Source organism: Oryctolagus cuniculus, chromosome 3 (genome assembly GCF_051225735.1).
Source record: "Oryctolagus cuniculus isolate XC-2025 breed Fujian yellow rabbit chromosome 3, ASM5122573v1, whole genome shotgun sequence".
In the NCBI taxonomy this organism is placed as follows: domain Eukaryota; kingdom Metazoa; phylum Chordata; class Mammalia; order Lagomorpha; family Leporidae; genus Oryctolagus; species Oryctolagus cuniculus.
The window spans coordinates 135,089,515-135,107,592 of NC_142869.1; the positions used below are offsets into that span (position 1 = coordinate 135,089,515).

Here is an 18,078-nt window from a genome sequence, read left to right on the forward strand (position 1 = left end):
AGAGAGAGAAAGAGAGAGGTCTTCCATCTACTGGTTCACTCCCCAATTGGCTGCAACAGCCGGAGCTGCACTGATCAAAAACCAGGAGTCAGGAGCTTGCTCCAAGTCTCCCATACAGGTACAGATGGACTTGTGCCATCTTCTACTGCTTTCCCAGGCCACAGCAGAGAGCTGGATTGGAAGTGGAGCAGCCGGTACTCAAATCATATGGGATGCTGGCACCGCAGGTGGTGGCCTTACTCGCTATGCCACATTGCCGACCCCCAGATAATGGCTTTTTTAACACAGTCTTCCTTGTCTCTCACAATGGTAGAAAAAGAAGTTAAAAACATACATTTTCTCCTTAGTCATGATAGGCTCATTTCCCACCTCTGTAGGAGAGAACAGGCAAGGTGATTGATAAAGTTCCTTCCACTCTAACAACCCATGATTTGAAGACACACAAAATGCTTCCCTTGGCAGCACAGAGCAGAGGAATGAATTCTCACCCCGCATCACCATTTAGAGAAACCAGTGGCCATGGTGTAAGTGGAGATAAATGTAGCCCAAGACAAGCTGGCCTGGTCTTATCAGGACTCGCCAACAGGAAACTGAAGCCTGACATCACAGAGCTCTACAAACATGCATTTCTGTGGGACAACAGCCCTAGGATTCTTAGGCAAGGAGCTTAGTTTGGGATGGGAGAGAGCTCTCTACTGTCTCCCCCAGAAAGGTTAAGCAGTTCTTGCAAACCCCATTTAGCAAAAACACATCATCATAATGACATTTGCTAGGAAATATAAAAGACACCAAGCACCACCAACCCTGTGTCAATGTCTTCCATTATAATATGGGAGAGTTAAGGAAATCAGAAGTTAACAGTAACAGTCTCATAATACGACGCACTTTAGATCAATATATCGAAGGTGAAATAAAATGAGTATCCAGAGCATACTCGCCTGGTGTTTTAAAAGTACACACTTAGAGCCAATCACTGAGTTCAATTATCCTGACACATTCTAGTCATGTGGATTAATGCATGTAAAATGTGCGTTAAATAAAAGGTTCAACTGGAGACATGTGACAGGGGCTGAGGGTGGACCAACTGCCTAACGCAGTACAGCAAAGTCTTTGCCCATCACTTACTTTTATTTATCAAGACATGTAAAAGTGGGCTTTCTTTCAAATGCAGTGGGTTTTCCTTCAAAATATGTTCAGAAGTAAGTAACTTTGTTTCCATCTCTATCACTACCTCCCTAGACATGTCACGATCTCCTCTACTCTGATTATCTCAATAGCCTCCTCTCTGTGGACACCTTGCTCCCACCTCGATCCCCCTCATTCTTTCCCCATGTGTTAGCCACAGTCAGACTTCTTGTGTTGACACACCTCTGCTCTGTCTCACCCTTTTGGGTGTTATATTAGTCATTAAAACTCAAGTCATTGCCATTACCACGAATGCCCTATAACCACAGCATCAACGCCTCCAGAGACTTCAGGAGAAATCTAAGTTGTCAGGCCATACCTCAAAGTTACTGAATCCTAAACTCTGGGAGTGGGCCCAAAAATCTGTTTTAATAAGCCTTCCTGAGTTTTCATATCAACTGTGACAACTGAGAACCACAGCCTTATTGGACAACATAATATCCTGCACACCTCTCACTATCCATCCACCTCTAGTTCTCCTTCTGCTTCCTCTTCTCAGCTCTGGCTACAACAGCCTTAAACATCCCAAGCAGGTCCCAAGCTCAGGTCCTCTGAACCTGTTGCTATATCTTCCCAGGAAACTTACCCTTGATATCCACATAGCTTGTTTCTTCACATATTTTAGTTCTCTGTACAAATATTTTATGTTTCATCCTTCTCTGACTACTGCATATAAAGTAGCAAGCCCAGCCTCCAGAGCCCTTTTTCCTCCCTGCCTTGCTTTATTCTTCTCCGTTGCATGTATTATTCCCTGATATGTAACATTTATCTGCTCATACCTATCTCATCCACCACACTGTAAACTCCAGGAGGACAGGGGCTTTGTGAATGACAAATGACCAGTGTTGAAAGCATTTCCTAATGTGGAACAGACACTCCATGTTTACGGAATGAATGAATGGGTGAATGCAGCTCCCAGGTCTGTGGAGGAAGACTTAAAGGTCAGAGCAACCTCTGAACACAACTTGTGTCTACAGAAGGCTGTCCTTTCCAAAAATGTGTTGCTCTATAACTTTCCTATAGCACAGAATCTTATGGCATTAAGAACTGATTCTTCCTAAAGGTCTTAATAAGAGACAGTGCAGAGGATGGCGCTGTGGCGTGGTGGCTAAAGCCGCTGCCTGTGGTGCCAGCATCCCATATGGGCAATGGTTTGAGTCCCAGCTGCTCCACTCCCAATCCAGCTCTCTGCTATGGCCTGGGAAAGCAGTAGAAGATGGCCCAAGTCCTTGGGCTCCTGCACCCACATGGGAGATCTGGAAGAAGCTCCTGGCTTCAGATCAGCACAGCTCCAGCCACTGCAGCCAACTGGGGAGTGAACCACCAGATGGAAGACCTCTCTCTCTCGCTCTCACTCTCGCTCTCTTGCTCTCTGCCTCTCCTTCTCTCTCTGTATAACTCTGACTTTCAAGTAAATAAGTAAATAAATAAATCCTTAAAAAAAATAAAGGACAATGCATCTTAGCTAGCTGAAACAATATCGAAGGTACAGTGTCGGTGCCGTGGCTCACTTGGTAATCCTCTGCCTGCGGCACCGGCATCCCATGTGGGCACCGGGTTCTAGTCCCAGTTGCTCTTCTTCCAGTCCAGCTCTCTGATGTGGCCCAGAAAGGCAGTGGAGGATGGCCCAGGTCCTTGGGCCCCTGCACCCGCATGGGAGACCAGGAGAAAGCACCTGGCTCCTGGCTTCGGATGGGTGCAGCACCGGCCGTGCAGTCATTTGGGGGGTAAACCAACGGAAGGAAGACCTTTCTCTATGTCTCTCTCTCTCACTAACTCTGCCTGTCAAAAAAAACAAAAAAAAAACAATATCAGATGTATATTTATCTAATTACTAATTGCTCTTCAAGTGACACAGGACACGGGACATGTGCCAGGCAGCACATGGACTTTTCTTGGGAAGGGTTAAAGAAAGAGTTCCAAAAAGACTGGAAACTTATGGTATAGTTCATTCCAATGAGGTTCTTTACTGCAGCTTTTATGAGTGCTGCTCAACCACTAGAAAGTTCTTGGGACTATCAGACATTATTCCTAAGAGATACTAACAAGAAAGAGGGAAAAAATACCTGGTCCCTTGGTTATGCTGATAAAAGTAGGATGGCAGGCTATAAGAGTCACTGATCAAAGAGAACTGATCAAGATAAAAAATGAACAGAATATTGGAAGAGAACAAAGCCATGTCACATGTAGAACACTCAACTCACATCACTGAAAGAAATTTGAGATAATTATCTAGAAGAGAAGATTCTCACATGATGGAAGAAAGAAAAGGAGACATCAATGATTTCCTTCAAATACATGAAGGGTTATCATGTAGAAACAATTAAATTCCTGCTATATGACAAGAGAAAAAGAAAAGAAAAAAATAAATAAAATGATAGAAGTTCCTAGGCAGTAGGTTGGCTCTGTATAAGAAAGATCTATTCAACAGTCATAGCTGTCTAAAATTAACACAGAATGGCTCCAGAAAGTGTTCAAAGTCTAGTCACAGGGGTTGGTGTTGCAGTACAGCAGTGTGCCATGCCAGCAATCCATATTGGAGCCTGTTGAAGAAATAGCTGCTCCATTCTAATCCAGTTCCCTGCTAATGAGCCTGAGAGGGCAGCAGGTGATGGCCCAAGTACCTGGGCTCCTATCACCCTCATGAGAGAACCAGAAGAAGTTCTGGGCTCCTGGCTTGGGCCTGGACCAGCCTCTGGCATTGTGGCCATTTGGGGAGTGAACCAGAAGATGGACAATTCATTCATTCATTCATTCATTCTCTCTCTCTCTCTCTCTCTTCCCTCTCTCCTTCTTTTTGTCACTCTGCCTTTCAAATAAACAAATAAATTCTTTTAAACAAAATAAAGCCCAGTCATAGTGCAGATCACCATCACTCTGCTGCATGCTGTTCTGCTGCCTCCTCCTACCTGTTCTTCCCACCTCTAGCCTGAGTGAACCACTCAAAGTACAGAACTGCTCTGACATTATTCCCTATCTCAAAGTCCTTCAACATATCCCACTGCCCTGAGGGTAAAATCCAAGCTCCTCCCTCACAACTCTGTATTTACAGCTTTAAAAAAAAAAAAAAACACCTCACTTATTTGAAAAGCAGAATTAGAGAGAGAGAGAGAGAGAGAGAGAGAGATCTTCCATCCACTGGTTTACTCCCCAGATAGCTACTTTGGCCAGCACTGGACAAGGCAGAAGCCAGGAGTCAGGAGCTTCACCTGGGTCTACCACGTGGGTGCAGGGACCCAAGGACTTGGACAATCTTCTGATGCTTTCCCAGGCCATCAGTGGGGGGTTGGATGGGAAGTGGTGCAGCTGGGACTACTTACCTCATTGTGCTGGCCCCCTCAGCCTCCTGTTCCCAGCCCCAATTTTGTACTCTGAGTGTCAGCCCAAATGAAAATTCCCAGTTCTTTGACCAGAACTTGCTTCCCTCACTTTCTGACGTGGATACCTACTCACGCCTCTGCACAGGGTACAGTGACTTCCCTTGGTGCTTTGCTACACTGTGCTCATCCTTCAGATCTCAATCATGAAGCTCAAATCTCCCTCCTCAGACACCTGCTCTCATCACTAACCCAAAAGTCACTCCCATCTCATATAAACTAACCAAAACAGAATAGAATCTCAGTCATTTCTGTTTTCAACCATAAATGAGACCACCTCACATCATTGCTCAAAATCCTCCAATGGCTTTTGATGATGTTTACAACACAGTCTGAAAGCTTGGGGATCTGGCCTCGGCCTTTCCCAATCCTCCCTTGCTATCTGCCAGCCCTTTTCTGCTCCAGTGGTGCTGGCCTTCAACTGGATGCACGCTTCTGGACTCACAACATTTTCATGTGCAGCCTCCTCTACCTGGAACAAAATTTTCCCAGAGATTTGCCTGAGTTGGTCCCTCACTTCATTCAGAATTATGCCCAACTGCCAGTGGCTAAGGACAATTCTCTCACCACCACCCTATCAAACAGGGACCTCCCACTCTCTCTCCCTAGCTCTTTTATTTTATTTCCTAACCATTATCAATACCTAACCTCATATCATACATTTTTTTTTTATTTGCAGGATTTTTTTCTCTCTCCTAAAAGGAATACAAGGACACTTCAAAAAGTTCACAGAAAATGGGATTAAGGGGGCTGGTGCTGTGGTGTAGCAGGCAAAGCTGCCCACCTGCACTGCCAGCATCCCATATGGGCGCTGGTTAGAGTTCTAGCTGTTCATCTTCCAATCCAGCTCTCTGCTGTGGCCTGGGAAAGCAGTGGAAGATGACCCAACTTCCTTGGGCCCCTGCACCTATGTGGGAGACCCAGAAGAAGTACCTGGCTCCTGGCTTCTGATAGGCCCACCTCAGGCTATTACAGCCATTTTGCAGAGTGAACCAGCAGATGGAACTCTCTCTCTCTCTCTCTCTCTCTCCACCTCTGCCTCTGCCTCTGCCTCTGCCTCTCTGTAACTCTGCCTTTCAAATAAATAAATAAATGTTTTTTTAAAAAGGGATTAATACAAACTTCATTTTTAAAGCTTCTTTATTTATGCATGTGAAAGGCAGAGTGACAGAGAAAGAAAGATCTTCCATCCATTGATTTATTCCCCCAAATGGCCCCAACAGCTGGGGCTTGGGCTGGGCCAGCCCAAAGCTGGCAAACAGGAACTCCATGCAGGTCTCCCACATGGTTGGCAGGGACCCAAGTCTTTGGGCCATCCTCTGCTGCCTTCCCAGATGCATGAACAAGCAGATGGATGGGAAACAGAGGAGCCAGAACTCAAACCAGCGCTCCAATATGGGATGCCAGCATCACAAGTGGCGAACTCATCTGCTGTGCCACAATACAGGCCCCCAAAGTTTATTTTGGTGCGAAATTTCAAAAATTTTAGAATTCTTGCATCTTTTTTAACTACTATATTTTTAATCTTTTTATAATCTTGATATTTTAATTATTTTTTAATCTTTTGAATATATTTTTCATGCACTTTTTGAAGTCAATAAATGTAAGCTCCATGAGAAAGGGAACTATGTTATGTCTAATTCTTCATAATGTCTAGCACTTAGACCAAGATAATATTTGTACAAGACACTCACTAAATTTTAATATAATGAGGTGCAGGCCTTGGTGCAATGGTTAAGATACTACTTAGGAAACGTGTGTTCCATATCAGAGTGCCTGAGTTTGAGTCCTGGACCCATTTCCATTTCAGCTTCCTGGTAATGGACACCCTGGAAGACAGCCGATGATAACTCAAATACTTGAGCCCCTGACACCGAGTCCAGGATTGTGTCCCCAGCTCCTGACTGTGGGCTGACCCAGTCTAGGTTGTTGCAGGCGTTTGAGAAGAGAACCAGTGGGTAGGAGATACTGATGTAGGCAGGCATACAGAGTAAAATTAAATTAATTACATTTGTGAGCTGGAAGACCACGCTTTCACCATGCCCCTGTGTGACCTCATGCCCCCACCTGGCTGTACCTGTGCACCCATTGGACAATCAGGCTAATTAACCACTCCCCTTTGAAAGTGGAATAAAAGCCTGGGACATGGTGTGTCCAACCCTTCCTTTCCTTGGCCTTTTGCCAGTGTGGGCCTGTGTGGCCCTGTGCCTCCAGGGCACGTGGCCTTTGGGCCACCCACCCCATGCTTCCTGGCCTAGACACTCCTCCATGTGGCTGGCTCCTGGTACTTCGTATGAACCCAGATTTACCTATCTCCTATAGATAGGGCTCTCACTCTCCTATGCATCTTTCACATTGAATAAAAGCTTAAAATGTACCTTGCTGCCTCATTCATTTGTGCCGGTATTCAGAATTCTTCTCCGAGTATTAGGCAAGAACCCACACAGGCTTATTAATATTGGGAATTTATTAATAAGCATATTGTGATATTGTATGGCACCCCAAATTCAGATTTCATATGGCACCCCAGATGGAACTTTGAGGAACTTTAAGGGGGCCACATTCCGATATCATACAAATAAATAGGTGCTCAGCTCTCTGCTCTCTGCTGAGCCACCTGCCTGGCCCGCCCAAGTGTATTCTCTCCATTCAACCATGTAACCTTGCTTTCCCCCAGTCTGAGTGACTGGGCACTCTTTCTGTCCCTTCTGTTCTGACGGATGCCCTACCCCCAATAAAACCTTTAACTTTGCTCTCTGTCTTGTACCTGCATTCTTTCTTGTGTGAAGACAAGAACCCCACGACTTATCTATGGTAAAATATTTCTGGCAACCACAAAGGGACCCATGAAGAAACCCATGAGGGAATTCACAAAGGGATCAGGAAGGGATTGAAAAAAAAAAACTCCATCCAGGTCTGTATACCTTCCCTCAAGTGGGACAGATCTGTAGGAACCACTGTTGAACTCCTGGTATCCCACAGCTCTCCAAGAACATGGAGTCACCCGGCCGTGGTGAGCCATGGCCAAAACTCTAGAGGAGAGGGCAACCAGGAAGGGCAGTTGTTTGAGAGCCCGGAGACTTAAGCTTGCTCTGGTTTCCAGTGTCTGGACTGAGACCTGAGGACCTCACCTCTCTCATAGAGGGACGCCTGGTCACACTGCCTACTGCTAAGCGAGTGGGCCTTTAGCTTTGACATAGGCCAATATTGGCCTGCCAGGTGAACTCAGACAACTAGAGACAGCAGGCACCATGGCCTTTCCCTGCACTGGAGTCAAAATGCCTTGTTTCACCCAAACGCACACAGCCAGAAATCTCTACAAGAGATAAGCACTCTTGTGGGCTTTCTTATTTTTCTTTCCCTCTCTCTGTCCATTTCCAATTCAATACCCTCCTCACTAGCATGTGATAGGGGAAATGCCTCAGGTACAGCTGGCCTTACAAGGTTTCCCCACCTAAGCTTCAGAAGCCCCAACCCATTAACCCTTTCCAATTGATGGATGGGTTTTTCTCTTCTCTGCAGTTGATGGAAACTTTTTCCTTCAGCCCTTTAGGAGTCTCTGATTCTCTGCCTCTTTGTTTGGTGATGTGTTTCACTGTCCTAAGTAATGGGCTCATATGCTGATAATCTGTTTTTTTTTTTTTTCTGTGCTACTGTAACTGACTTAGCTAATGAGAGTTTTCATGTATCTTGAAGTTTTTGTGTTTTTCCGTGGCCAGTACTGAGTCTTGATTGGAAGAACTGCATCTCAAAGTAGTTTAGGATATCTGGCTATTCGTAATATGTGAGTGATTACTTTAACTCTGATCAGATCTAGCCCACAGCTTCACTTAAAATGCTCAGGTTAGGGCTGGCACCATGGCTCACTTGGTTAATCCTCCACCTTGCGGTGCCCGCATCCCATATGGGTGCCAGGTTCTAGTCCCAGTTGCTCCTCTTCTAATCCAGCTCTCTGCTGTGGCCCCGGAGGGCAGTGGAGGATGGCCCAAGTGCTTGGGCCCTGCACCCGCATGGGAGACCAGGAACAGGCACCTGGCTCCTGGCTTCAGATCGGTGCAGCACCAGCCGTGGCAGCCATTTGGGGAGTGAACTAATGGAAGGAAGACCTTTCTCTCTGACTCTCTCTCTCACTGTCTATAACTCTACCTGTCAAAAAAAAAAAAAAAAAAAAAAGCTCAAGTTAAACATACTATTTTGACTAAATGTTTTGACTCTCTGACAATTTAAGTTCTAAACCAAGTCTTCTGACTTTGGAGTTTCCAGTCAGATCCCTGTAATTCTTAAAAGGATGAGACTCTCAATTTGTTAAAATAAAAATGGTTTGAGTAAATTCAGATTATGTAAAGTACATTAAAAGGTTATAAATGATGTCAAACCTATGCTGTATTAATGTTACTGCTTTCCAAATAGAGTGGTTTTATAAAGAATGAGAGTAAATTCTGTGTATGTAAGCCTTTATGTTGTTAACTAAAGTAAGCCAATACAGATTGGTTCAAAAACTGGGTTAATCCAAATGCCCTTCCATTTGCTAGCCTCTGGCCTGCTCTCTGCTTGGTATGGATGCGACCCTAGCTTCCAGATTTTCCCTTCTCTTTAAACTGTGCACCTACTCCCCATGTAGGATCTCTGTCCTTAATGTGTTGTACTATGCAAATTAACAGTAAAACTACTACTCAAACAGTACTTTATACTTTGTGTATCTTTGTGGGTGCAAACTGCTGAAATCTTTACTTAGTATATACTAAGTTGATCTATATATACAGATAATTGAAAATGAATCTAGATGAAGAATGGGATGGGAGAGGGAGTGGGAGATGGGATGGTTGCAGGTGGGAGGGAGGTTATGGGGGGAAAAGCCGCTATAATCCAAAAGTTGTTATTTGGAAATTCATATATATTAAATAAAAGTTGGGGAAAAAAAGTTTGCCAAGATGTGAAATGATGCTAAACTTCCGTTATAAATATGTTTCTTTCTAGCTGCTCCAGTCTCTGGCTCAGAAGCCAGATTCTTTAAAGGGGGGCTGACGAAGTCTCCACCCAGCTAACACTGAATAACCAGGCAATGCTAGTTCAAAATGTGGATCAAACAGAGGTCCAGCCAAAAGGGAGAAAGTTTTCCAAAAGAGATTTGGAGACGACTGGAGATGGTTATATGGCTGATAGTAGAGGACTGGGTCCCAGGAGCCAAAGAAAGCTCTAGGATCCACAGGCTACACGGGGAAAATCTGAAGCCCCAAAAACTTACTACACGAATCAAAAAAAAATCACTTTGAGTTACGTGGTAAGCTTTAGTATAAACTTACAAGTTACACAGTAATACCAGTTGAACCCAGCAACCCAGGCCCATAACCCACCGGCTACACGGTGAAAATCCATGGATGCCAGAAACATCCACCACAACTTCTCCTCTAAGGCAGGCTACACAGTAAGCATTGGTTAAATGCCGGTTCAATCTCAAAGCCCAGGAAGTCAGGCTAAGCAATCATGGGAGGCCTGACTCACTGCCTCCTTTCTTCTCTTTTCTCTTCCAGAAGGGAAGCTGTTCCTCAGGACTGTCCACTGTAATGTATGGTTTGATCCCCAGACCTTATAAAAGGGATGACTGTCCTTTTCTATAATAATGCCTAGCCACAGTATAGAGGGCCAAATAACATAGCCAGAAAATGAGAGATCAAACTATGAGATAATGTTACAGCTAGACTGATTTTTCTGTGTGCACAGTAAATGGGCAGAACTCCCCTTTTAAACTAAACTGAGGGGGAGATAAGAAGTTGTTACTGGTGACCTCAAAATATATAAACAGGTAACCACATCTGATCTTACCTGAAAGGTCATACTTCTCATGGGCACGGTTTTAACTCACAGGGAAATACTAAGTGTCAGAATTTGTCCATGGCCATAGCTTTCTAGCTCACCTTGAAGATATTAAAAGAAATCTTCAAAAATCAGGGTTGGGTTGAGCACCCCCTTGACTGACACCACAGAGGCTGAGTCAATGGTCTACTTTATTAGAGACCAGGAGAAAGAGGAGAGAGCTAGGCAGCAGGAACAATGTAAGGCTAGGCAGCAGCCCAATTAATGGCTGCTTTACACAGTAATCTGCCATCAAGGAGACCCAACAAGGCCAGTCCACCCCAAATGACACCTGTTTCCAATATGAGGAGCCAGGGCATTGGGCAAGCCACTGTCATGACAGAAAGTGGCTTCTGTCAGCTCTGCCAAGAGCAAGGCCACTGGAAATGGAACTGTAGTGGGGTCGTTCAGAACCACAGATCTTGTGGCCCCAAGCTAAAAAACCTTAAGCTCTACCCAGCCTCTGCCCAGCTTCCAAATCTAACCACTGCTATTGAGGGGATGGCCGAGGGTCAGTTGCCTATTTGTACTAGCCTCCTATTCAGTTCTCCTCCTAGACTAGCCATGAAATGGGAGTTAACAAGAGTCCCTCCCTTAAGGAAATTCGCATCTCTCTTGTAATTCTCTTCCAGCACCCCATGGATAGGTCTAGACCTCACACATACCTGGCCAGGCCTTACAGCCTACCTGACTATTAAGCTTAAAAAGCCCTTCCTGACAGTTCCTAAAAACAGGTTTAGAGCTAATTTAGATAGTCCTGCACCTATCTGGACAGGTCCTCACCAAGGACTTAAAGGACCTATCTCTTGGGGGGTGGAGTGGGAAATAATCCAAAATGTAGATGGGTTATTAGTCTGTTTCCTTTCCCAGCCTAAGACTCTGGTCTTGTGCATTAGTTTAACTTCCTAGCTACCAGGCACCCAGAGAAAAAGCATAGCTAGTCCAGAAAGTTAATTATTTAACCCTTATCCTCACCCCTGGGGAGAGAAAACCAGCCCTAGAGAGGACATGGGCCATGTAGCAAATCCCCACTTCTGCAAACTTTAGGTAGTCCCAGCATTTCCCTAACAGCTTAACAGATTCCTAGATACAGGGAGATAGCACAGTTCCTAAATAACACTCTCAACAGGGAGCCAAAGCAGAGCCCCCTCCTTTGGGAAAAACAAACAAATAAACAAAGCACATCCACTGAGAAGCTGCTATGACAGGGCTTTCACAAAAGGATTGCTAATTCAGTCCTTCAAAACAGGCAGGACCTAGACCTGCTACCTGCTGCCCAAGAAAATGCTCCAAACTAAGGTCAAACCAGATGGGTACAAAATCATGTTCATGCTTTCTTGGACAAGGCTAGACAACTCCAGGACCAGGATAGACAAGGCTAAAATATCTGGCCTAACATCACCACTGGTCATGGAAATCCTGGTCACTGCTTCTCCTTGGTGACACAGCATCCACATTCTTTCTGCTTCTCTATAGACTATTTTCCTTTAATGTCCTTGTTTGTTCTGTCTAACAGAAAACAAGGCATCTGGTTCCAGGTGCTTCTGAAACAGGGCTTCCAGCCTTCCTCATCAGACAAGATGACCAGCCCCTCTGGACCAAGGACAATACTTTCCAAGACCACTCTTAAACACCATAGGACAGATAGGAAGAGAAAAATACCCATACCCATCTCAACGCCCATTTTTCATCTACCAAAGCAGCTGCAGAAAACGGTCCTTTGGCCATTTATCCCCGTAAGATATGGGTACTTTCTCTTGAGGGGGAAATGTTAGAGAGGAAGTTAAAAATTAGCCTATGTGTGTGAAAAAGGCCTAAAGAAACCAGCCCAACATTTTGCACTTCAAAGTCTTGCCCAGAACCTGATAACCTTCCAGATGGTCCCAGCCCTTCCCCCAAAGAAAGCTCCCAGGTGAATTCTCTCTCCTCAGACCAAATGAGTTACCTGACTTGATAACATGGGGCAATAAAACCTTCACAGATGCCCTAGGGGAAGCCCCAGCAAACCTGGGGAGGAATTTGTTAATTTACTCTCTACAAAACTCTTTGTCCTAAAGGAGAATGGGGAAGCGGGTAAAGAGACTCCCTTAAGAACCCGGAGTCTAAACAAAGATTGCATGCTCAGCTCTCTGCTGAGCCACCTGCCTGGCCTGCCCAGGTGTATTCTCTCCATTCAACAATGTAACCACGCTTTCCTCCAGTCCCAGGGACTGGAAACTCTCTCTCTGTCCCCAATAAAACCTTATTACTTTGAAAAAAAAAAAAACTATAAATAAGTAAATTTTAATAAGATGGATGAAGGAATTATCCTGTTTTTCCATATAATGTCACTCTCTGAAATTTACCTTCTTCACCTCCTCATTTACCTATTTACTATCTGGACCTTATGGAGAAAATGTAAATCCTGGAAGACCTGGAAGTTTACCTGCCTTGACGCTCAGTGCATGGTCTGAAGGAACAAATGGGGCTGGCACTGAAGCACAGCCAGTAAAGCTGCTGTCGGCAATGTCAGCAGTGCAGATGGCGCCAGTTTGTGTCCCGGCTGCTCCACTTACAATGCAGCTCCCTATTAATGGGCTGGGAAAAGCAGCAGAAGATGCCCCAAGTGTTTGAGCCCCTGCCACCTGCATGGGATGTTAGGAAATTGGCGCATTTGTAGCCAGGTGGCCGAATGGCCCAGCTACCTGAGCCAGGCTCCACCCCCATCCTAATGGGATTGGCTGCTCCTGCTTCCCTGCCCGCCCTCAGGCAAAGTTTTAAAAGGGCCGGTTCCTGAACACGTGCTCTCTCTTGCCCCTTCTCTCCAGCTCTCTCGGTTCCTCTCTCCAGCCTCCTCCTCTGGTCTCTTGGCTCTGCTCTCCTCTCTCCTCTTCTCTGCTCTATCTTCTCTCCTTGCTAGCTCCTCTCTCTGTCTCTCTCTCTTACAGTCTCCCTCTCTTTTTCCTTCGCCGCCCCTTCACTCCGGTCTGTAGGGTGTTCCCCCAATAAACCCTTTCCCTTACTCCGGTGTCCGGTGTGCTTTGCGACGGCTAACATTAAGATATAACATGGGAAATCTGGATGAAGCTCTTGGCTCCTGGTTTTGGTCTGGCCTAACCCCAGCTGTTACAGCCATTTGGAGAGTGGATGGAAGCTCTCTTTCTCTGTCTCTCCCTCTCCACTCAAATAAATAAATCTTAAAAAAAAAAAAAAAAAAAAACAGATTAATGAATGAACTTAGATAGCACTTATTCTTAGAAAGGGTCCCAGACAACTTCATCCAGATAGTATCTCCCACCATAACATCCTGTGCTTCCAATGCCATAGCCCCTGTACTTTACACTTGTTTCATTAGCTTTGTTTCCTGCCCAGAGAGGCCAGGAGCCTGGTCATTTTCTTCACCAGCCATATTGCCATATTCTCACAGTACCACTGCTGAGAATTTTAAAAAAATGCATTTGAAGCTTGTGTTTATGCAAAAAGGGAGATGGAGGGAAGGACAGAGGAAGAGAAACAAGAAAGAGTGAACTATCTTTTCAGAGATTTTTAAAAATGCTTCACAATCAAGTAGTGCTTGAACAAGATGACCACTGAAGCCCCTGAGGTTTTTTCCAAGGTTAAGGTCAAAGAAGCTGCAACAGGATTGGGTTTCTTAGGTTTCCAAACTATACCCTGAGATGCCATCTGGAGTCTAAGAATACAAACACGTTGTGCTCTGCGAGACAACTGTTCCTGGGGCACTGCTCATATTAACGTCAAACACATACCCCAACCTGTACTGTTCAAATATTTTTAAATGTAAGCCGTAGAAAAATCCTATTTCTTTTTCTCTGAATTTCTCATGTCCCCATAGCATATTATCTTTCAATATATGTGTATGCTTGAAAGTCCTTAGTTATCACCTTCTTATAGTTCTCCATAACAAAACAGAGGATTGATTTTTAAGTTCTTGGGAACACACAGCTGTAAATGTTCTTTGAATTAAGAACTAATTGAAATTATTATTGGTGTAAAATTGATAAAAGTAATCTACATACATTAATATGTAAATTCTAAAGTAATGAAAATCTGAAAAGTGTATGTAAAGGAACATTATGTTATAAATATCAAAACTGGGGCTGGCACTGTGGCATAGCAAGTAAAGCCCCCGCCTACAGTGCCAGCATCCCATATGGGCGCCAGTTCAAGTTCCAGCTGCTCCACTTCCCATCCAGCTCTCTGCTATGGCCTGGGAGGGCAGTAGAAGATGGTTCAAGTCCTTGGGACTCTGAACCCGTGTAGGAGACCCAGAAGAAGCTCCTGGCTCCTGGCTTTGGATTGGCTCAGTCCCAGCTGTTAGGGCCATGTAGGGAGTAAGACTCTCTCTCTTTCTTTCTCTCTCTCTCTCTCTGCCTCTGCCTCTCTGTAACTCTGCCTTTCAAATACATAAATAAATCTTTAAATAAAATAAATAACTACAAAAAGTACAACTTTATTGGGACTATATCCCTTTATTTATTTATTTGAAAGGCAGAGCAACAGAGAGGGAGGGAGAGAGAGAGAGAGTGGGGGGGAGGGTCTATCCACTGATATGAGCTGGAGCTGGGCCAAGTGGAAGCCAGGAGTACTCCATCTGGGTTTCCCATATGGGTGTCAGGGGTCCAAGCACTTTGGGCCATCTTCTACTGCTTCTCCGAATGTTTTAGCAGAGATGAATTGGAAACAGATTCAAACCAGCACTCTGATATGGCATTGCAAGACATGGTTTAACCTGCTGCGCCACAGGGAGGGCCCGGGGACTGTATCCCTTAATAAGAAGGGAAATTGACTTGCCTTGACTAAGGGAATGAGGGAATTGTCCACGTGCCTGCTCTCCTGTTGACTTTGAAGCCCCAGGAGAATGCCCCCATGGGGAGATCCCTGCTGGGTGAAGGCAGGCTTCTCTATTATAACAGAAGCAAAGAGATTTTGTGAAGCAAAAGTGGCAAAGAGAACTTCTACCTCGGGTAACTGCCCAGTAAGTCAGTTCTAGGAAACAGTAATTATGAAGGTGATTATTACCTTGAATATGGTCTCCCTTAAAACAGTCTTGGAAAGTGTGACCAGCTGGCTGCACCCTTGGCAAGCACATCTGACCCTCGCCGCCTCTCCTGAGCAGCCCTCTCTCAGGAGTCTCACTCCCTCTCAGCTGCACGCAGAGCTCCTCTGCTGCCTTCCAGCCCAGCGTTTCCAGCTCCCAGCATGACAGTCCTACATGCACATATATCTGGAAACTCATACTGCGCATGCCCCAGTATCAAATCATTCCTGCCCTGGGATTATTACAGGAATACGTTTCCCAGGTTTTTATTTCAAGTCCTTCTGATGTAGACAGGCATACAGGGTAAGCGTAATTAGGTTTGTGAGCTGGAAGACAACGCCTTCACCACGCCCCTTTGTGACCTCACGCCCCGACCTGACCACACCTGTGCACCGACCCACCAATCAGGTTAATTAACCACTCCCCTTTGAAAGTAGATTAAAAGCCTGGGACACAGTATGCCCAGCCCCTTTTCATTTTCTGGCCTTTAGCCAGCGTGGGCCCTTGCGGCCCTGAGCCTCCAGGGAGTGTGGCCTTCGGGCTAACTGCCTCATGCTTCCCGGCCTGCATGCTCCTCTGTGTGGCTGGCTCCTGGTATTCAATATGAATCCAGATTTCTCTCTCTCTTTTAGACAGGGCCCTCACTCTCCTCTGCATTTGTCCCACTGAATAAAAGCTTAAAACGTATCATGCTGCCTCATTAATTTATGCCAGTATTCAGAATTCTTCTCTGAATATTAGGCAAGAACCCACACAGGCTTACTAATATTGGGAATTTATTAATAAGCACACAGTGATATCACAGGGCACCCCAAATTCTGATATCACTTGCCCCAGCATGAGATAAGAATTCAAAGCAGAGCCGTGATAAGGTACACAAATGGCAGCCGAATTTACTGAAAGCGAGAGTGAGGATACGTTCATGATTGTGGGCAACCCCATGACGAGAGACACCTGCCATGTGAGGGCCGGAGACATGCGTGAGACAACAGAGTGAGGGAGAAGGGGCGAGAGGAGCCAGCAGCAAGGGCACGAAGCCAAAGGGCTGCTTCCACGAGCCGCAGTTCCCTTTACAGGGTAGGGGGTGGTACCCTGATTATATATTCAAAAGGGGTGGAGTTTAGTGTGCATAAGGTTTTGGGGAGTTCCATGGCAACTCCACACGGAGTTTAAATTCCACTCGTTCATCATGGCGTCTCCTCCTTCCCAGTTATGGAGAAGATGCAGGTGCATCTTGAGGAAGTGGGCATACTGGACTGACATGTTAGGGGTGGAGTTACAGTGCAGGGCTGCAGAGACAGGAACCGTGGGGAAAACTCCCAGCTCATTTTTTCCTAACAAATTCCCTGACTAGTTCTCCCATATCCAAGTGAGTATTTATCCCAGCAGTTAAAATTTCTATTAAGAAGCTCCTGTCCCACATGAACACCCAGCTCCAGCTCCTGACTCTACCTTCCTACTAATGCAAATCCTAGGAGGCAGCAGTGATAACTCAAATCATTGGGCTTCTGCCACCCGCTTGGGAGAACTGGATTTAGTTCCTGGATCTTGGCTTCAGCCCAGTCCTGTCCCAGTATTTGAGCAGTGAACTTGTGGATAGGAGAGCGCTCTCTCTCTCTCTCTCTCTCTCTCTCTCTCCCCCTTCCCCCTCCCCCTCCCCCCTCCCCTTTTCTTAATAAATAAATGAATTTTTTAAAGTTACTCCCGTCCCAACTCTCCAAATAAGCTACCCCACCTCCTACATTTTATATTTCACACAAATCTTCTAGAAACCCTGGCTAAAAACTTTAGTTTACCCCAACTTATTCACATTACATTTTCCTTCCCAACTCATAATGGGTCCTGTTGTCTTCTAAAATGAAGCAATCCCTTTCTCAACATTGCCACCATTGCTTCCTCAGAATCTCTTGCCTGAATCGATCGCTCTCCATGCCCCAAAGGGAATTCAAGCTTTGCAACCCCATAGCATTTGAGCCTTGGTAGATGCAGTGTCTCAGCTTCAAATTTCCTCCCTATCCACGTAGGCAGAATAAGTCCTCACATCCTTTAAGGCACAGCTCCGTTCTTCTTCCCTGTGACTCTTCCTTAATATTTTTCAAGTATAAACTGTGACTCCTAGAAACCTTGACTAGTGTCTTACAAAATGTAAATTTATGTTGAATATAAGAATATCCTTGCCTCTCCCACATCCTGATCTCTAAAGAAGATCTGGTTTTCTCTCTGCTTCTTTCATAGCCCTTCTAAGAAATCACAGACCACTTGGAGGCCTTGTGAAATTAAAAGGACAAGAAGATCTTGACCAGACCAAGAAGAGCGAGTTTGAGCAATATTAACACAGAGAATTTCCAAAAGAACTATGAGATGTGAGAAAGAAGATTGGAAATAGAGTGGTGGCATTTTATTTATTTCTTTTTCATGTTAATTTAAATATTTGGATGGCAGAGTAACAGGAAGAGAGAGATGGAGACACAGACACTGACAGAGATCTTTCACCCCTTAGTTTATTCCCCAAATGCCTGCCAAAGCCAAGGCTGGACAGGCTGAAGTCAGGAGCCAAGAACTCCATCCAGCTGTCCCATGTGGATAGCAAGGACCCCAGTACTTGGGCCATCATCAGGTGTCTCC

At 45.2% G+C, this 18,078-nt stretch overlaps 1 long non-coding RNA gene across 3 annotated transcripts in view; it reads right to left on the reverse strand.

Annotated features, from left to right (window-relative positions):
* The window catches only part of LOC149127523 (uncharacterized), an 85,998-nt gene extending 72,901 nt beyond the window's left edge, over positions 1 to 13,097 (reverse strand). Inside the window, exon 1 of one of the 3 annotated variants that reach the window (XR_016230924.1) lies at positions 12,841 to 13,097. This is a non-coding gene — a long non-coding RNA (uncharacterized LOC149127523). The remainder of the gene's footprint in view (positions 1 to 12,840) is intronic. The other 2 variants (XR_016230925.1, XR_016230926.1) reach the window with 2 other exon arrangements.
* Positions 13,098 to 18,078: the final 4,981 nt, after the last annotated feature.